At 43.3% G+C, this 17225-nt stretch overlaps 1 protein-coding gene across 1 annotated transcript in view; it reads left to right on the top strand.

Moving 5' to 3' along the window:
• The first annotated feature begins 1149 nt into the window (after window positions 1-1149).
• The window catches only part of LOC109881252 (receptor-type tyrosine-protein phosphatase S), a 418713-nt gene continuing 402637 nt past the window's right edge, over window positions 1150-17225 (top strand). Inside the window, exon 1 of the mRNA XM_031822228.1 lies at window positions 1150-1374. The gene's annotated coding sequence lies outside the window, so the exon portion shown is untranslated. The remainder of the gene's footprint in view (window positions 1375-17225) is intronic.

The raw sequence follows: 17225 nt of genomic DNA, 5'->3' as shown, positions 1-17225 counted from the left end.
GAAGGAAAAGCAGCCAACAAGTGCTCAGCATATGTGGGAACTCCTTCAAGACTGTTGGAAAAGCATTCCTCATGAAGCTGGTTGAGAGAATACAAAGCTGTCATCACGGCATTGGGTGGATACTTTGAAGAATCTAAAATCTAAAATATATTTTGATATGTTTAACACTTTTTTGGTTACTACATGATTCCATGTGTTATTTCATAGTTTTGATGTCTTCACTATTATTCTACAATGTAGAAAATAGTAAAAAATAAAGAAAAACCCTTGAATGAGTAGGTGTGTCCAAACCTTTGACTGGCACTGTACATACTCTGACTGGATTGAAGTACTCCTCTTTGTCAGTGTGTCTAACTGGGTTTGAACTCAGGTCTCTAGGGTGCAATATGATTGTAAACCTGCTGAGGGAAAGCCTACGCATTAGTTTGGGAAACTAATGCACGTCTTCAGGTAAAGCAAGGTTTCTCATGACACACACACGTGTTTTAATGGTATCACCGAACATGTTTTAATGGTATATGATTCACTAAAATGGTTTTGAGATCTAGGCCCTGCTACATTGGCCCATACAGAAAATCCTTTGTGGTCTTATGAGGAGTATGCACTTTTCTTTTATGCCACACTGGCTGCATGAAGGGGAGGGAAGTCTTCACATCCTCTCTCACACGTTGGTCTTTTTCATGCCACCTTTTATTCCATCTAATCCCCGGAAAGGAGGCTGCAGATGCTGATGGACAGCACGGCTGGCAGGGCGTAGGCAACGCCATGACTTCATCACGTCAAGTGGAAGAACTAGAATCGGGAGAGTGAGAAAGTAGCCCACGGGAGGGTCGTCACAAGTTAGCACAGCCACAAAGTCATAAGCCCCGCCTATTTATACAATGTATCTGATTTTTTACGTAAACCTAACTTTAACCACACTCCTAACCCTAACCTTAAATTAAGACCAAAAAGTTTAGAAAAAAATGCATTCATTTTTACGATAATTACTTTGTGGCTGTGGTAACTATTGACAAACCCACGGCAGTGGAGGAGAAAGAAGGCGGGAGCTGCGAGTAGAAGGGTGGGCGAAAAAGGAGGGGGACGAGAGAGGAGAAGAGGAGGGCGCTATGACATCACCCTCCATCCAAACGTGGACAGCTGTGGTTTCTCCAAGCGCGGCTGAACAGAACTGCGATACCACACGCGTCCGAGCAACCTGCGCTATCGGGGGATTTAAACACTACTCAGCGCTAGAACCCAAACCGATTCTCTGGATCTGCCGCAGGACGCTCGCTTACGGGATTATTGTTTATTTGTTTATTTGAACAAGAAGATGTGAGTTTTTTGTGTGAATGCACGATAAGAAAGAGAGGAACTCCATCGCTGATCAAGGTAGGAACAATTGTCTTTTTTTCTAACGGAGTTGTATTTGTATGCTTTGAGGTTCTTCTTTAAAGGAGAAACTGGTTCTACATTGTGGAATGCGCGACAGGCAGTCTGCGTCCGATAGTGCCTCTGTCCATACTTGTGAATTCAGCTGACCCAGTAGCCTATGAGGTGGATGCAGGCTGATTAGTGGTACCTAAAGAGCAGCTCTCAAGAGTACTCAGATGCCGAACTCGGATGCTATACAAAGTACTTGCTCGACGGACCAAGAAGCGGCGGGGTAGAGCTGACGCTGATACCGTAACTGACGCTGTTAGGCGACACTGGTAACCCTACTCCGTAGCCAAAAATGTGCCGGATGCCATCCTCTCATATTTTTGTACAGAGTAATCTACTGGTGTGGGCAAACGTTATAGCGGTTTCAAAAATAGCTTGTTATAAAGAAATGTAGAGTAGGGTAGCCTACAGTCGCATCGCCGTAGTTTAGACGTTATTGACGTGTCCGTTTGTTGGTTATTACAAGTTTATTCACTTTATTTGATTTACAATAGCCTTACTGGGTATTTGTTTAGCTCAACCATTTGTTACAGTATAAATCCTTGAAGTTTCAGATGTAGTTATGAATAACGCATTACTGAATCATCTTCAGTGAGAAGGTGTATATTTCCACGGGGGTGTACATTAACGAAGCCAACCATGAGAGGCGTTTGCTTAGCATTTAAGACCACCATTCATATGAATGTAGCCTATCCGCCCGGACGAAATCACTTCATACATTCATAGCCTTTTGATTATAAACGGCACGCTACCGGATACTTGTACGTTTCAAGAGTTGAATGATATCACACAACATCAACTTGATATCTTGTAGGGGTAGCCCAATGCAAAATGTTCAACATGCATTATTGACATGTGCCTTTATCGTAAAGCGTATCTGACTCTGATCCATGTTTGCGCATTCAATTGCGGGGTTCTTTTCTTCGCCAGGGATTTAGATGTTTAGTTGTGGTGCGTTTTTTCAGGGTGCGCTCTCAAATCCATTCATTGAAAGGTGGAGTCACTCAGGACACGGGAACAGTGGTGGCTGGTGATTGATTGTCTGAGTGCAGGTGACACCCTTGTTTAATGTCATTATCCTATTCCAACCACCTTGATTGTTGAATGTCATTATCCTATTCCAACCACCTTGACTGTTGAATGTCATTATCCTATTCCAACCACCTTGACTGTTGAATGTCATTATCCTATTCCAACCACCTTGACTGTTTAATGTCATTATCCTATTCCAACCACCTTGACTGTTTAATGTCATTATCCTATTCCAACCACCTTGACTGTTTAATGTCATTATCCTATTCCAACCACCTTGACTGTTTAATGTCATTATCCTATTCCAACCACCTTGACTAGTGGACAGATTTTACCTGAAGGGAGGACAGGTTGCTTATGTATACTCTACATAATGATTTATTTTGCCCTTTGAACTGCCTTTTGGTGTCTATTTGTTAGCCCATGTGGAGAATAAACGTTTTCTCCTCAAGTTGGCTAGCTGGGGTTTTACTATTCGCAACATACATTTAGCATACATAGACGAGCACACAGCGATTGACTTCGCATATTATGTGGATTTGTTAGGATGGAGATTATACATCACTTGTTAGGATACTTGGCTACCCATGCACACAAACATCATGAAAAACGGTAGAAGATGTTTTATGACAAAACATATTTCCTTATTGCCCAAAATAGTAGAATATTAAAATGCGCAACAGTGGCAGCCTACAATCAAACGAATTTCCCAATTAGTCTTAAAGACTTTTGAAGAACAAAGGCTTTGTTATTTTTTTATTGAAAAGGGGAAGACGAAAATACGAAATCTTCAATAGAATGCCGTCAAAGGGACCAATTTAATTGGGCTCTTGAATGAAACATCATTATAATGTTCTATTCTTTTATGAAGTTGCGTGTCCTGCCTTGTAGGATACGAAATCTTACAGATTGATCAGAATGGGTGTGTGTTATAAGCTTGCGAGGAACAGTATCTTGCCACAGTCAAGGCTGTGAAAAGAAACAAGGCGTAATGGAGAATTATAATACACAGCAACATCATATACATTTGATTACTATTGCACTGCATTGCTACCACGTAAGCCATTTCCCAGGCCTAATAAAAAAACTAAAACTAAACTAACTACAATGCTGGTACAGAGAAAAACGAATAAACTCTATCACTTGCGAAATTTGGACTGACTCCTCTCTCCTGAATGCCCATAAGCATCTGAGAGGACATTTCTCCGAAGATTTCCACAGAAAGCGCGACCCCGCCCCTTGCTCACACTCAGACACTGTAAATAACTAGTAGTCTGAATGAATGCTACTCCAAAATGTCACCCTGTATGGGTTTGGAACTATTTGACATTATCTGAAGAAATATTTTTCAGTGTTATATTAAGTCTGGGTATAATTGGTAACTGGCCCATTGATTTTTTTTTCATCATCTCTTATATTAGAACCCTCCCACCCTCCCTCCCTCCCTCGCTCCCACCCGCCCTCCCTCCCTCCCTCCCTCCCTCCCTCCCTCCCTCCCTCCCTCCCTCCCTCCCTCCCTCCCTCCCTCCCTCCCTCCCTCCCTCCCTCCCTCCCTCCCTCCCTCCCTCCCTCCCTCCCTCCCTCCCTCCCTCCCTCCCTCCCTCCCTCTCTCCTCTTCTCCTTCCCTCCCACCTTCCCTCTCCTCCTTCCTCCTCTCCTCTCCTCTTCTCCTTCCCTCCCACCTTCCCTCTCCTCCTTCCTCCTCTCCTCTCCTCTTCTCCTTCCCTCCCACCTTCCCTCTCCTCCTCTCCTCTCCTCTCCTCCTTCCCTCCCACCTTCCCTCTCCTCCTCCTCTCCTCTCCTCTCCTCCTTCCCTCCCACCTTCCCTCTCCTCCTTCCTCCTCTCCTTCAGAGAACAGTTAAGACATCCAGTTGTAATAGAACATTAGCCAAATGATTTTTTCTGTATTGTGTTTAGTAAATGCCAGTATAATGTCTGCTAAATTAAATGAAAGGCATGAAAACCACATTATCTGTAGTCTCTGATATAAATCTAGACCACACATATTCTTTATTATGTAATATTACATGGAACTACATGGAAATAAAGCATGACATCCTCAGTTTTTTCTCCCAGCTCTAATGGTGTCCCCTATAGTGGCCATATCTCCCTCCGTCCATCAGTGCACCCCGGGCTTTTCTAAGAGGTGAATGTCAAGATCAGAGATGTAAGACATTCTCCTTATTCAGTGTTTCATCTCTTCTATAGAGATATTGTCTTACCACTTGAGGATTAAACAAGAGTCTCCTCCACATTGTTCAATTTTCAGTCAGGCCTGTCACAGGACAGTCCCATTACTGGGGCCTTCCCCTAGTTAATGGTTGTAAATGGTTTATGAATCGCCCCTCATCAAACGTGTGTTGTTCACACATAATCAAGTACCTCCATTTCCATTGAAATGACTTGGAAACAACGTTGACTCAAACTGTGTTTGCCCAGTGGGCTGTGTTGCCAACATGCCGCACACACACGCCGGTTGCAATCCCTTTCCTGTGGGATGAGTCACATTCTGCAGTCACTCCACCATCATACAGCATAGTACATGATTGTGACCACTGCATCGTTAATGCAGTCCAAATGGAATGGATGATTGTAACCAGTGCGTCATTAATGCAGTCCAAATGGAATGGATGATTGTGACCAGTGCGTCGTTAATGCAGTCCAAATGGAATGGATGATTGAGGCCACTGCATCGTTAATGCAGTCCAAATGGAATGGATGATTGTGACCACTGCATCGTTAATGCAGTCCAAATGGAATGGATGATTGTGACCACTGCGTCATTAATGCAGTCCAAATGGAATGGATGATTGTGACCAGTGTGTCATTAATGCAGTCCAAATGTAATGGATGATTGTGACCACTGTGTCATTAATGCAGTCCAAATGTAATGGATGATTGTGACCACTGTGTCATTAATGCAGTCCAAATGGAATGGATGATTGTGGCCACTGCATCGTTAATGCAGCCCAAATGGAATGGATGATTGTGGCCTCTGCATCGTTAATGCAGCCCAAATGGAATGGATGATTGTGGCCTCTGCATCGTTAATGCAGCCCAAATGGAATGGATGATTGTGGCCTCTGCATCGTTAATGCAGCCCAAATGGAATGGATGATTGTGGCCTCTGCATCGTTAATGCAGTCCAAATGGAATGGATGATTGTGGCCTCTGCATCGTTAATGCAGCCCAAATGGAATGGATGATTGTGGCCTCTGCATCGTTAATGCAGCCCAAATGGAATGGATGATTGTGGCCTCTGCATCGTTAATGCAGTCCAAATGGAATGGATGATTGTGGCCTCTGCATCGTTAATGCAGCCCAAATGGAATGGATGATTGTGGCCTCTGCATCGTTAATGCAGTCCAAATGGAATGGATGATTGTGGCCTCTGCATCGTTAATGCAGCCCAAATGGAATGGATGATTGTGGCCTCTGCATCGTTAATGCAGCCCAAATGGAATGGATGATTGTGGCCTCTGCATCGTTAATGCAGTCCAAATGGAATGGATGATTGTGGCCTCTGCATCGTTAATGCAGCCCAAATGGAATGGATGCAGCTGGAGAGGCTTTTAAAGCACCCTAAAGGCACGATGCGTAGCGAGAAACATATAATCATGTCAACGTTATGGAGAACTTTGAATGAAACACACGCTCACTCGCTCACACACACACACACACACACACACACACACACACACACACACACACACACACACACACACACACACACACACACACACACACACACACACACTCGGCGGCGGCCATCTAATTATCAGCTTGTTAGTTGTCACCTCAAGATAAACAGTCAGGGGGGTTTTGGGTAATGTTTTCCCGCTGCCGGCAGAATTACAAATTCTAAGTAGGAAAATGTCAATGTGAAAATATCCCTCCTCTCCCCCGGCCCTGCACAAACACATTTGCCCCGACTCATTTGTTTTTGGAGAAATGTAAATAGTGGGTAAAGGAAAGGTTGACATCCACAGACTCCCCACCCTGAGCCCCCTCATAACTCACAGTAATTTAGACAGGGTCAGAGGATGCTAGAGGAACCCACAACTGGTGCCGCCAGTTCTCTTCTGTGGCCAAATGGTGGCGCATACAAGTGTTCTTATCAGGCAGCATATGGTCCTCAAATATATATGCAAATGCTGTCCTGGAACACAGAGAAGGTAGAAAAAAAAATCACTTGCATTCAATTGCACAGATAGATCTAGTGGTCTGTCGGCATCACTGAAAACTTGCTAGGTCCTTGATGATATACTGTATTGTACATTACCATTCGAATTAGTGGCAGAAAAAACAACCACTATTCACCACTAAGTTTCCATTCTTATTTTGCTCCGCTGTGAAGCTTGACACTTTAATGGGTTTGATGTGTATGCAAGTGGGGCTGTCGGGAAAAGGCAAGCTGAGGACAGGGACCACTGCATGCAGAAAGCCAGGGACGTCTCCTCACATCCGAGGAGAGAGATCAAGTTCACTCTCCTCTACTCCGTGGCTGCTGGGAGAAACGCCTAGGGGCTTCTCTTGTGTCAGACTGATTGGAAGGGGAATACACGGAGTGATCCGGGGTCAACACTGTCTCAAAGTTGTCTCTCTGTGAAAGGGGGAACCTGTACTGTGTTCTTGGGGGATGAGCAAGAAGGTGACACTAACAATGAAGGTCTGCTTGGTTATGTGTATTTCTCTGCTTAATTGATAAGGAGAGAGGGAAGGGATGGAGGGAAGAAAGGAGGGGGGTGAGCTGTAGCAGGAGATGCTGCTGGGAATTCTGAAGAAATCATTAAGTGCAGATTTCCGTCGCTTTCTTTCTGGGATACAGGCTCAAGGTCTGATTGGAGGTTAGGTTGTGTCGCTTCCACAGATCGCGTAACATATAGATAGATATAGCCAAGTTATCAAATCAGATTTGATTGGTCACATACACATATTTAGCAGATGTTATTGCGAGTGTAGCGAAATGCTTGTGTTGTACACTGTATGTTGCCTATTGGTTAACATCCTAATGAAGTTATTCCAACTCACAGGTTTTAAGTAATAACAAGTATCATTGAGTATGTTTCCTGGGGTGTATTCTTCATTTTGTTCATTTCTCACCGTGTAGCCATCTTAGTGATGTTGCATATTCACAGCAGTGTAATAACTGGACACAGAGATAATTACACATTTATCAAAGCTGTTAATAGAGGGAAATTACACAACGTACACTGAGACTTCACAACATTAAGAACATCTGCCCTTCCCATGACCAGGTCAATCTATGATCCCTTATTGATGTCAGTTGTTAAATCCACTTCAGTCAGTGTAGATGAAGGGGAGGAGACTTGTTAAAGGAGGATTTTTAAGCCTTGAAACATGGATTGGGTGTGTGTGTCATTCAGAGGGTGAATGGGCAAGACAAAAGATTGATTCCTAGCCACCGTGCTTCTACACCTGCATTGCTTGCTGTTTGGGGTTTTAGGCTGGGTTTCTGTACAGCACTTTGAGATATCAGCTGATGTACGAAGGGCTATATAAATACATTTGATTTGATTTGATTTGAAGTGTCTTTGAACAGTAATGTAGTATGTGCCAGGCGTACCGGTTTGTGTCAAGAACTGCAATGCTGCTGGGTTTTTCTGCGCTCAACAGTTTCCTGTGTGTATCAAGAATGGTTCACCACCAAAAGGACATCCAGCCAACTTGACACAACTTTGGGAAGCATTGGAGTCATCCCTGTAGAACGCTTTTGACACCTTGTAGAGTCCATGCCCAGACGAATGGAGGTTGTTCTGGGGGCAGAAGGTGGGTTGCAACTCAATTAGGAAGGTGTTCCTAATGTTTTGTACACTCCGTGAATAAGACACATCAGTATGTTTGAAAATATAGATGTTTACAACATGCCTGCTGTAAACATGCCTGCTGTAAACATGCCTGCTGTAAACGTGCCTGCTGTAAACATGCCTGCTGTAAACATGCCTGCTGTAAACATGCCTGCTGTAAACGTGCCTGCTGTAAACGTGCCTGCTGTAAACGTGCCTGCTGTAAACGTGCCTGCTGTAAACGTGCCTGCTGTAAACATGCCTGCTGTAAACATGCCTGCTGTAAACATGCCTGCTGTAAACGTGCCTGCTGTAAACATGCCTGCTGTAAACGTGCCTGCTGTAAACGTGCCTGCTGTAAACGTGCCTGCTGTAAATGTGCCTGCTGTAAACATGCCTGCTGTAAACATGCCTGCTGTAAACTGGCCAAAAAATATTATGTTAGCTTTTACCTGGAAATAGGCAAGTTGAAGAGCATTGTGGACCAGCTGAAAGCAAGGGAAAGGATTTTGTGTCGTTGTGTACTCAACAAATCTTTTTGAGCCAATATGATTGATGACATGATTATTGACATGTGAGAGTAGAATTCTTAATTGCCCATGAGGGAATTTCTCTTGTACTTTCCGTCTTAGAAGCACTGACAAAACACAACACGAGGTACAGATGTACTTAGTTCATAACACATTGAATTGACTAAACATGAAACAACAGTAAATGTAGTATACATACAGTACAGCATGAGAAACCAAGCTGTGATTGGTCCCCCATCCTCCCAGCACGGGCAGGTTCCCCTGTCTCCTATCAGCTCCATACAGATTGGTTAACAAACTCTCCCTGGCAGGTTGCCTTCCTTCTGGAAAATTGACAATTAAGAGCCCTATCATTGGCCGAGGCATCGAGGAAGAAGTCTCTCTCGGGGCAAGGCTGTTAACGAGGCTAGCGCCACATGGCCCCTCGAGTCCTAACTCTTGAAGGTCAGCACGACATTTCGCCTCCTGCTTCTTTGCCATGACAACGCAGTCGCCGGTCGCCGTGGACAACGTTTGTCCGGGCGAGGGGGGCCGTTAGGGTAACGTGTTGTGACAACGGCAGCAAGTCGCTGTCGTTAGTTGTTAACCCTGTTAGTTAGAACGCGCCATTACCGGTTAAATATCTATGAATGATTCATCATTTTCATGTTCAATGCTTTTATGTTTTATTGAGGTGGTACTACAATGCTGTGTGTGTGTGTGTGTGTGTGTGTGTGTGTGTGTGTGTGTGTGTGTGTGTGTGTGTGTGTGTGTGTGTGTGTGTTGTAGGACGACTGATGCTTCAAAGAAGGACCAAGGCTCGCTCGGGCATCAGAATTAAGATAAGGGAGGGATCTATGACCTTGTACAGTTCATCTGCAGATATAATAAAATCTTAATCTTCAAGAATAATCCATTTAGACTCTGCTGTATGCGTGGCCATATGGTGCTGTGCAAGCTTCCCTTTTCATTTAACTTGTATTTAACTAGGCAAGTCATTTAAGAACAAATGATTATTTACATTGATGGTCTACCCCGACCAAACCCTAACCTGGACGATGCTGGGCCAATTGTGCGCCGCCCTATGGGATTCCCAATCACGGCCGGTTGTGATACAGCCTGATACAGCCCATTTGGATCCAACAATGGACCTGGGGATCTTAAAAGTAAGGGGCAGAGGGGAAAATGGAAAGAGAGGAGAGAGATAGAGAAAGGGGCACCAGGCCTTTGTAAGAGGCATCAATGATTATTGATCAACATGCATATATACAGTATGTCTGCCATTGTGCCTGGTTGAAACATGTATGGCCTACCTTTCTGGATTTGTATATTTTCCTCCCCCTCTCTGCCTCTTCCTTTCCTGCTGGTGAGCTACATACACCAGCTACCTACAACAGCTGCCTACACAAGCTACCTACAGCAGCTACCTACAGCAGCTACCTACAACAGCTACATTCAACAGCTACCTACAACAGCTACATTCAACAGCTACCTACAGCAGCTACCTACAGCAGCTACCTACAACAGCTACCTACAACAGCTACCTACAACAGCTACATTCAACAGCTACATTCAACAGCTACATTCAACAGCTACATTCAACAGCTACATTCAACAGCTACATTCAACAGCTACCTACATTGCTGCCACTGTCTGCTACTGACTCCCCTCTGTTGTCTCAGTCTATATATTCTCCTATTACCAGCTCAAACAAAGCTTCCTGAATCCAAATGGATTTGTCTATCTGATTCCCATGCCATTACTTACTAACCCTCACAGAGATGTAATGTTCAGTGTTCTATTGGGCTTCAGACCATGCATGCGGGTGAATCCAAATTCTGGGATTGGAAATTGGAATTTCAGTGCTCTGTGTTTTTGTCAATGAGGATGAACAGACTCGTCTATTTGTGTGTGTCACTCGTGATGGCTAACAAGCTAAAAACACCAGGGAAAAGGATAGGCTAAGGTGACACGCCTAACTGTTGCTTCAGTAGGCTTATGTTAGTTTTTGTCAGCCTTTGTGTTTATGAATTTGTGGCCGTATCTCCGGCTGGCCGTTTAGTGTCTCACAACAACCCAATCAGATGTGCTAAACCGCGGTCTAGCTATTAGCGTATGATAGCATATCAGGAGGATTACATTCTAATTGAACAATTTCCCCATCGCCGCACTTTGCCGAAGCCAAGCATTATTTATTGTTTGTCCAGTGCCATCGATTAAAGGTCTCTAGTAATTGTTTTGTCTGAGCTTGATTAACAAACCTGTGCTTTCTCCAGCCAACTTGTTCAACACCTGCCTTAACTGTTAGCATTAGGCTAGGCCCTTTGGCTTCTCCATAGTATTTGGTAAATATTTTCTTAACTCTTTCTTGAACTGCACTGTTGGTTAAGGGCTTGTCAGTAAGCATGTGACATGTTGTATTTTGCGCATGTGACAAATAAAGTTCGATTTGATTTGATAGAGAGGAATGTTGTGGAAAACGAAGTGGAGAAGGGAAAAAGGAAGAAAACGAAGTGGAGAAGGGGAAAGGGGAAGAAAACGAAGTGGAGAAGGAAAAAAGGGAAGAAAACGATGTGTTTCTGCCTTTCGCTTGTTTACTCATTTTCAAAGCGAGGATAGAGTTTCATGAAGAGGAGATGGGTGCCAGGGTTCATTAGCTGAGCTAATAGTGCTTAGTCAATAGTTCAAAATGGCCGCCTCTTATCAATGAGTATCGTGGGTCACTGGGCCTCAGATTTAAGAGCAAGGAGCTATGCATGTGCAGTGTACTTGTCCTCTGCTGTGGATGGATGGGTCTGTGTAATCTATGGAATGTTGAGAATGTGCCTGGTTGAACTTGTTTTTGACTTCCATAATCCCGAAGAAATGCGTGGAGAAGGGAGGGAGGGAGGATTCCCAGGTGCGGGATGTGGAGGAGGAACAGGAGAAGAGATGATTGAAACCCAGGGAGCAGCCAGAGGTCCCGATATGTTTTCAGACACAGGGAGCGTAGAATATTGTAGCTCTATGATAGCTCCTAGAGAGGGGTCGGGCCGTCTTTCCCAAGCATAAGCAGCACGCATCAAACATCTATTCTCCATATCTAGCAACATACTTCTGCCTCTTTCCTCTGTGTTCAAGATGTATGATTATTTTTAACTTGTGCCATCTTATTTCTGCTTCCTGCCTCCATGTTCGAGTTTTTCATGGTTATTTTGTTTTTGGGTGGCTGCTTGTTAGTTATCCACCTCTTTCCGCCGACCAGTAGTAGGATATAGATGAAAGGCAGGCAGAATGCTCGGCAGAGGGATGCCGTCTACTTAAAGGTCATTTATTTCTTCTGTCACTTTGTTAGGGCGAGGGAGGAAATGACAAAACCCAGTTTTTTTATGACTCCCAGTGTTGGTAGGCGGCTTCCTAGCAAGAATTAGCTTCTTCTTCTCTGTTTAATTCATGTCCTCGGAGGTGTGTGTTAGTGTAGCAGTGAGGGGAATCTCACAAGGCTTAATTAGAGAGAAAAAACACACAAACTCTCTAAATTCCCAGGCTATCGCCACTGCCTGCCCCCCCCCCCCCCCAATTAAATCATGAAGACCGTTGACAAACAAATCAGGCTGTCAATTTCTCAACGGTACCTCGTTCATCATTTTGATTAATCTCTCAGAGATGGGTTGGGTAGATATTGGAAATAGGCTTGACTTTTTGCTCTCTCAATTCAATTCAATTCAAGGGGCTTTATTGGCATGGGAAACATGTGTGTAGATAATATACAACAGTGAAATAAACAATAAAATGAACAGTAAACATTACACACACACAGAAGTTTCAAAACAAAAAAAGACATTACAAATGTCATATATATATATATATATATATATACAGTGTTGTAACAATGTACAAATGGTTAAAGTACACAAGGGAAAATAAATGAGCAAAAATATGGGTTGTATTTACAATGGTGTTTGTTCTTCACTGGTTGCCCTTTTCTTGTGGCAACAGGTCACAAATCTTGCTGCTGTGATGGCACACTGTGGTATTTCACCCAGTAGATATGAGAGTTTATCCAAATTGGGCTTGTTAAACTCCCATATCTACTGGGTAAAATTACACAGTGTGCCATCACAGCAGCAAGATGTCTCTCTCTTAAAGCTGTAGATTCCTAGAGCTCAGAAAACATGGCATGTTTTTTGTTTTTGAATTTGTTCAATGTTTTAAGATTGGCAGATGAGAGGAGTAGGACACCTCATGCATTGGTCCAGCTGTAACCTCTTGATGACTCAGCAGGGCCACTGGAGGGAGGGAGGGAGGGAGGGAGGGAGGGGGGAGGGAGGGAGGGAGGGAGGGAGGGAGGGAGGGAGAGAGAGAGAGAGAGAGAGAGAGAGAGAGAGAGAGAGAGAGAGAGAGAGAGAGAGAGAGAGAGAGAGAGAGAGAGAGAGATATTTTAAGATTGAGAGAGGTGATATATCTGTGAATTCAATAAGTTACTTTTTAATTGACAGGAGAATAAAGGTCTGGTTCTCTGCCCAATCTCCCTTTCTCTCTCTCACACACACACATTTTCTCTGTCTCTCATTTTCTATTTCTCTATATCTCTCTTTTTTGCTCTTTCTCTCTCTCACACACACATTATCTTTCTCTCACACACACATACACATTATCTATCTCTCCCTCTCTCTCACACACATACACATCTCTCTCTCTCTCTCTCTCATTCTCGTCAACTCCCTTCCATTTTCCACTGTTCCTCCACTCTCTCCCTTTCTTCACTCTCTCTCTTCTCACCCTTTCCTATCTCCCTCTCGTCTCTCTCTGTCTGTCTCCTTCCCTTTATCTATTTGCATTTCCCTCTTGAGTTCTCTCCTGGCTCATCTCTCTGCTTGTCATCTACTCCGTTCGACTTCTAAAGCATTCTGGAGTTTCTTTTTTAAATAGGGAAATTAAGACAGACTAAGGGCAAGCAGTGTTCAGAGACTTTCGTCGGCAGTCAGCTCTGGAAAATATAGGCCAATCTGCAGTACTAAGCCAGTACCATTTTAAGTTCGGCACTTAAGATGAATTAGTAATAATTATTGTCTCATAACTGGAGATTTGTTATCCATTGTCTAATTTAATAAAAACCAAAGGTTGTTGTACTAACTTAACACTCCTAGTGAAAATGACTGATTTTAAATGAGTGATGATACTAATTTGTTACAATACTTTGTGTGTCATGGCATAGATGAAGCCTCCAGTTTGAGAAACTCTTTCAATTGTGCTTCCCATTGCATCTTGACTTGCAGAGTTTCAGATTTAGTCTAAAGTGCACATACATCATATGACTAAATCAAATGCGAACCCCGGTTAAAGCAAAAATATGTAACTTTTTTGGGGTGACCCGACAAAATAGGAATTTGAGTTATAGATCTTCAATTCTCATTGAAAGCAAGTCTTAGAAGCAATATATCTGTTCTATTTCGTATGTATTGCACACCAGCTTCAAACAGCTGTGTGTTTTATTTATTTAACTAGGCAAGTCAGTTAAGAACAAATTCTTGTTTACAATGACGGCCTACCCCGGACGATGCTGGGCCAATTGTGCTCCGCCCTATGAGATTCCCAATCATGGCCAGATGTGATGCAGCCTGGATTTGAACCAGGGTCTGCAGTGACACCTCTTGCACAGAGATGCAGTGCCTTAGACTGCTGCGACACTCGGGAGCCCTACTATGTATTCCGTTATGGAAAATATATTTTACAGTGGTTTAGATGGTACAATGATTCTCTACACAATGACTGCTTGTTTTGTTACATAAACATTTTTGGGGGGCAAACTATTAGAATTTGAGCAACCAGGAATTGGCATAGCGATTTCTGCTTATTGGAAATAAGCTTGGCTTTTTGCTCTCTCTCACTTAATACTGTATAATACTGTTGTCTGAGCTCTAGATTCCTAGAGCTCAGAAAACATGGCATGTTTTGCATTTTCATGCCTGTCCATGGAATCCTAAACCTTGGCACTTTCACGGCCATCTTTGTTTGTATCTTTTGTTATTTTGCAGTGATCTGCTTTCATTGCCTTCACTGGAATGGCATAGATGTGCAAAGTGTATTCTCTTGCATTGCACAAGTGTGTGTGAAGGGGGGGGGGGGGGGTCAATTACCGTTACAACAGTTAGATATAGACTAAAATGTTTCGCAACACTCTGTATCGACTGAAATGATGAACTTCGTATTTTGCCTCACTCAGGATTAACATACATAAGCATGATTGATATGCAAGTCAAACTTCCTCCATTCCCATCGGTAAAAGGATTGAAATGATGACTCACTGGGGAGAGGGCGGCAGGTAGCCATGTGGTTAAGAGCACTGGGCTAGTAACCGATAGGTTGCTCCTTTGAATCCTCAAGCTAACTAGGTGGAGAAAAAAAAGAAGTTTGATGTTCCCTTGAGCAAGGCACTTAACCCTAATTTCCCCTGCTTACCTGACTAAAATGTAGAGTGATAAAAGGTGCATTTTTGGGGTTCTGTGCCTTTTAGTCGAGACAATTGGCTACTGGACAACTGTCTCTCTCAAAATCTTGAACGTCCATGAAAGAAGTTGATATCCAAATATATTTTTTTCAAAAGGATGATTTATCCTGTTTTGGTCTATTCCTGAATACTTTCATATGGTACACTACACGTACATAATATAATAATGTATGCCATTTAGCAGATGCTTTTATCCAAAGTCACCTATAGTAATGCATGCACACATTTTACGCACGGGTGGTTGCATGTGTCATAATCTACCAACTGAGCTACAAAGGAGAGGAGAGCAGAGCAGTAGCTACTCGCTAGTGCATTGAGAGCAGTAGCTACTCGCTAGTGCATCGAGAGCAGTAGCTACTCGCTAGTGCATCGAGAGCAGTAGCTACTCGCTACAGAGAGCAGTAGCTACTCACTAGTGCATTTTCTTATCGTCTAAGACGATAAGACGATGCACTAGCGAGTAGCTACTGCTCTCCTCTCCTCTCCTTTCTTTTGAACGTCTAGGGCCTATACTATCTACATCTTGTCAGGAATAAAACGCACCCCTGCCCCCAGCTGTATCCTGACAGTGTAATGGATTCAATATTGTGATAGTGTTTTATTTGTGGCCTACCGAAGCCCTGACTTCAGACTCACTGTGTCTCTCCCTTCTTACTCTTTTGACAAATTTGCCCTAATTTATGGCTGTATAAAAGGCTTGAAGGCAATCCATTCTCCGCTCTCGGTCTCTCCAGATCGCCTCCCCCTTGGCCAGATCTAAACCCCCATACAAATGTCCTATCTTAATTTCACCAGTTTGTCACAGCAGGAAAATAATCCTGCAGCAACAGGACACGTGAATTAAAATGGATCAACATTTTTGTACGGGTTGATACATTTTTCTTAAGTGGAAATTAAAACTTTACATGCCCTTTTAAAACGTTTAAAAGTGTGCAGGATTATTTTTCCTGCTGTGAAAATTCTCTGCAACAACAGAGTGATGAAATTAAGATAGCAGATCTGTGGGTCTTAACGCTTTGTAGCCGGCTAATGCTCAGCATAAGGAGCTAACCTACAGATAGTTCATCATTCTGTTATTGGTGTCGGCCACCAACTTGTAAGGTCTATTCCTTGCTTCTTTATTCTCTTCTTTTGTTGTTGCGCAATGTCCTTGAGTTTCTTTAGAAGGCGATTGAAATGCAATATAGCTCTGTATTCTCATTGTTTACTGGGGTGTCCTATTTCTTTATCACAGTGTGGAGCTACTGTACATAGTGCAGAACTAAGACTTATTTCTTCAATAATATAGAGTGATGCTAATTGTTGGAAGTGTCTGATTGAATGGCCTCTTAGTTCTGGTTAAGACAGGTTAATGGGTCTTAGTTCTGGCGGAGACAGGTTAATGGGTCTTAGTTCTGGCTAAGACAGGTTAATGGGTCTTAGTTATGGCCGAGACAGGTTAATGGTTCTTAGTTCTGGCTAAGACAGGTTAATGGGTCTTAGTTCTGGCTAAGACAGGTTAATGGGTCTTAGTTCTGGCTAAGACAGGTTAATGGGTCTTAGTTCTGGCTGAGACAGGTTGATGGGTCTTAGTTCTGGCTGAGACAGGTTAATGGGTCTTAGTTCTGGCTGAGACAGGTTGATGGGTCTTAGTTCTGGCTGAGACAGGTTAATGGGTCTTAGTTCTGGCTAAGACAGGTTAATGGGTCTTAGTTCTGGCTAAGACAGGTTAATGGGTCTTAGTTCTGGCTAAGACAGGTTAATGGGTCTTAGTTCTGGCTAAGACAGGTTAATGGGTCTTAGTTCTGGCTGAGACAGGTTGATGGGTCTTCATGGCCAAATCTCTCTCTCTCTCTCTCTTACTGTAGCTCTCTCTCTCTCTCTCTCTTAATGTAGCTCTCTCTCTCTCTCTCTCTCTCTCTCTCCCTCTCTCTCTTACTGTAGCTCTCTTCTCTCATCTCTCTCTCTCTCTTCTCTCTCTC

Source organism: Oncorhynchus kisutch, linkage group LG4 (assembly GCF_002021735.2).
Source record: "Oncorhynchus kisutch isolate 150728-3 linkage group LG4, Okis_V2, whole genome shotgun sequence".
Lineage (NCBI taxonomy): Eukaryota > Metazoa > Chordata > Actinopteri > Salmoniformes > Salmonidae > Oncorhynchus > Oncorhynchus kisutch.
This window is presented reverse-complemented; position numbering and strand designations above follow the sequence as displayed.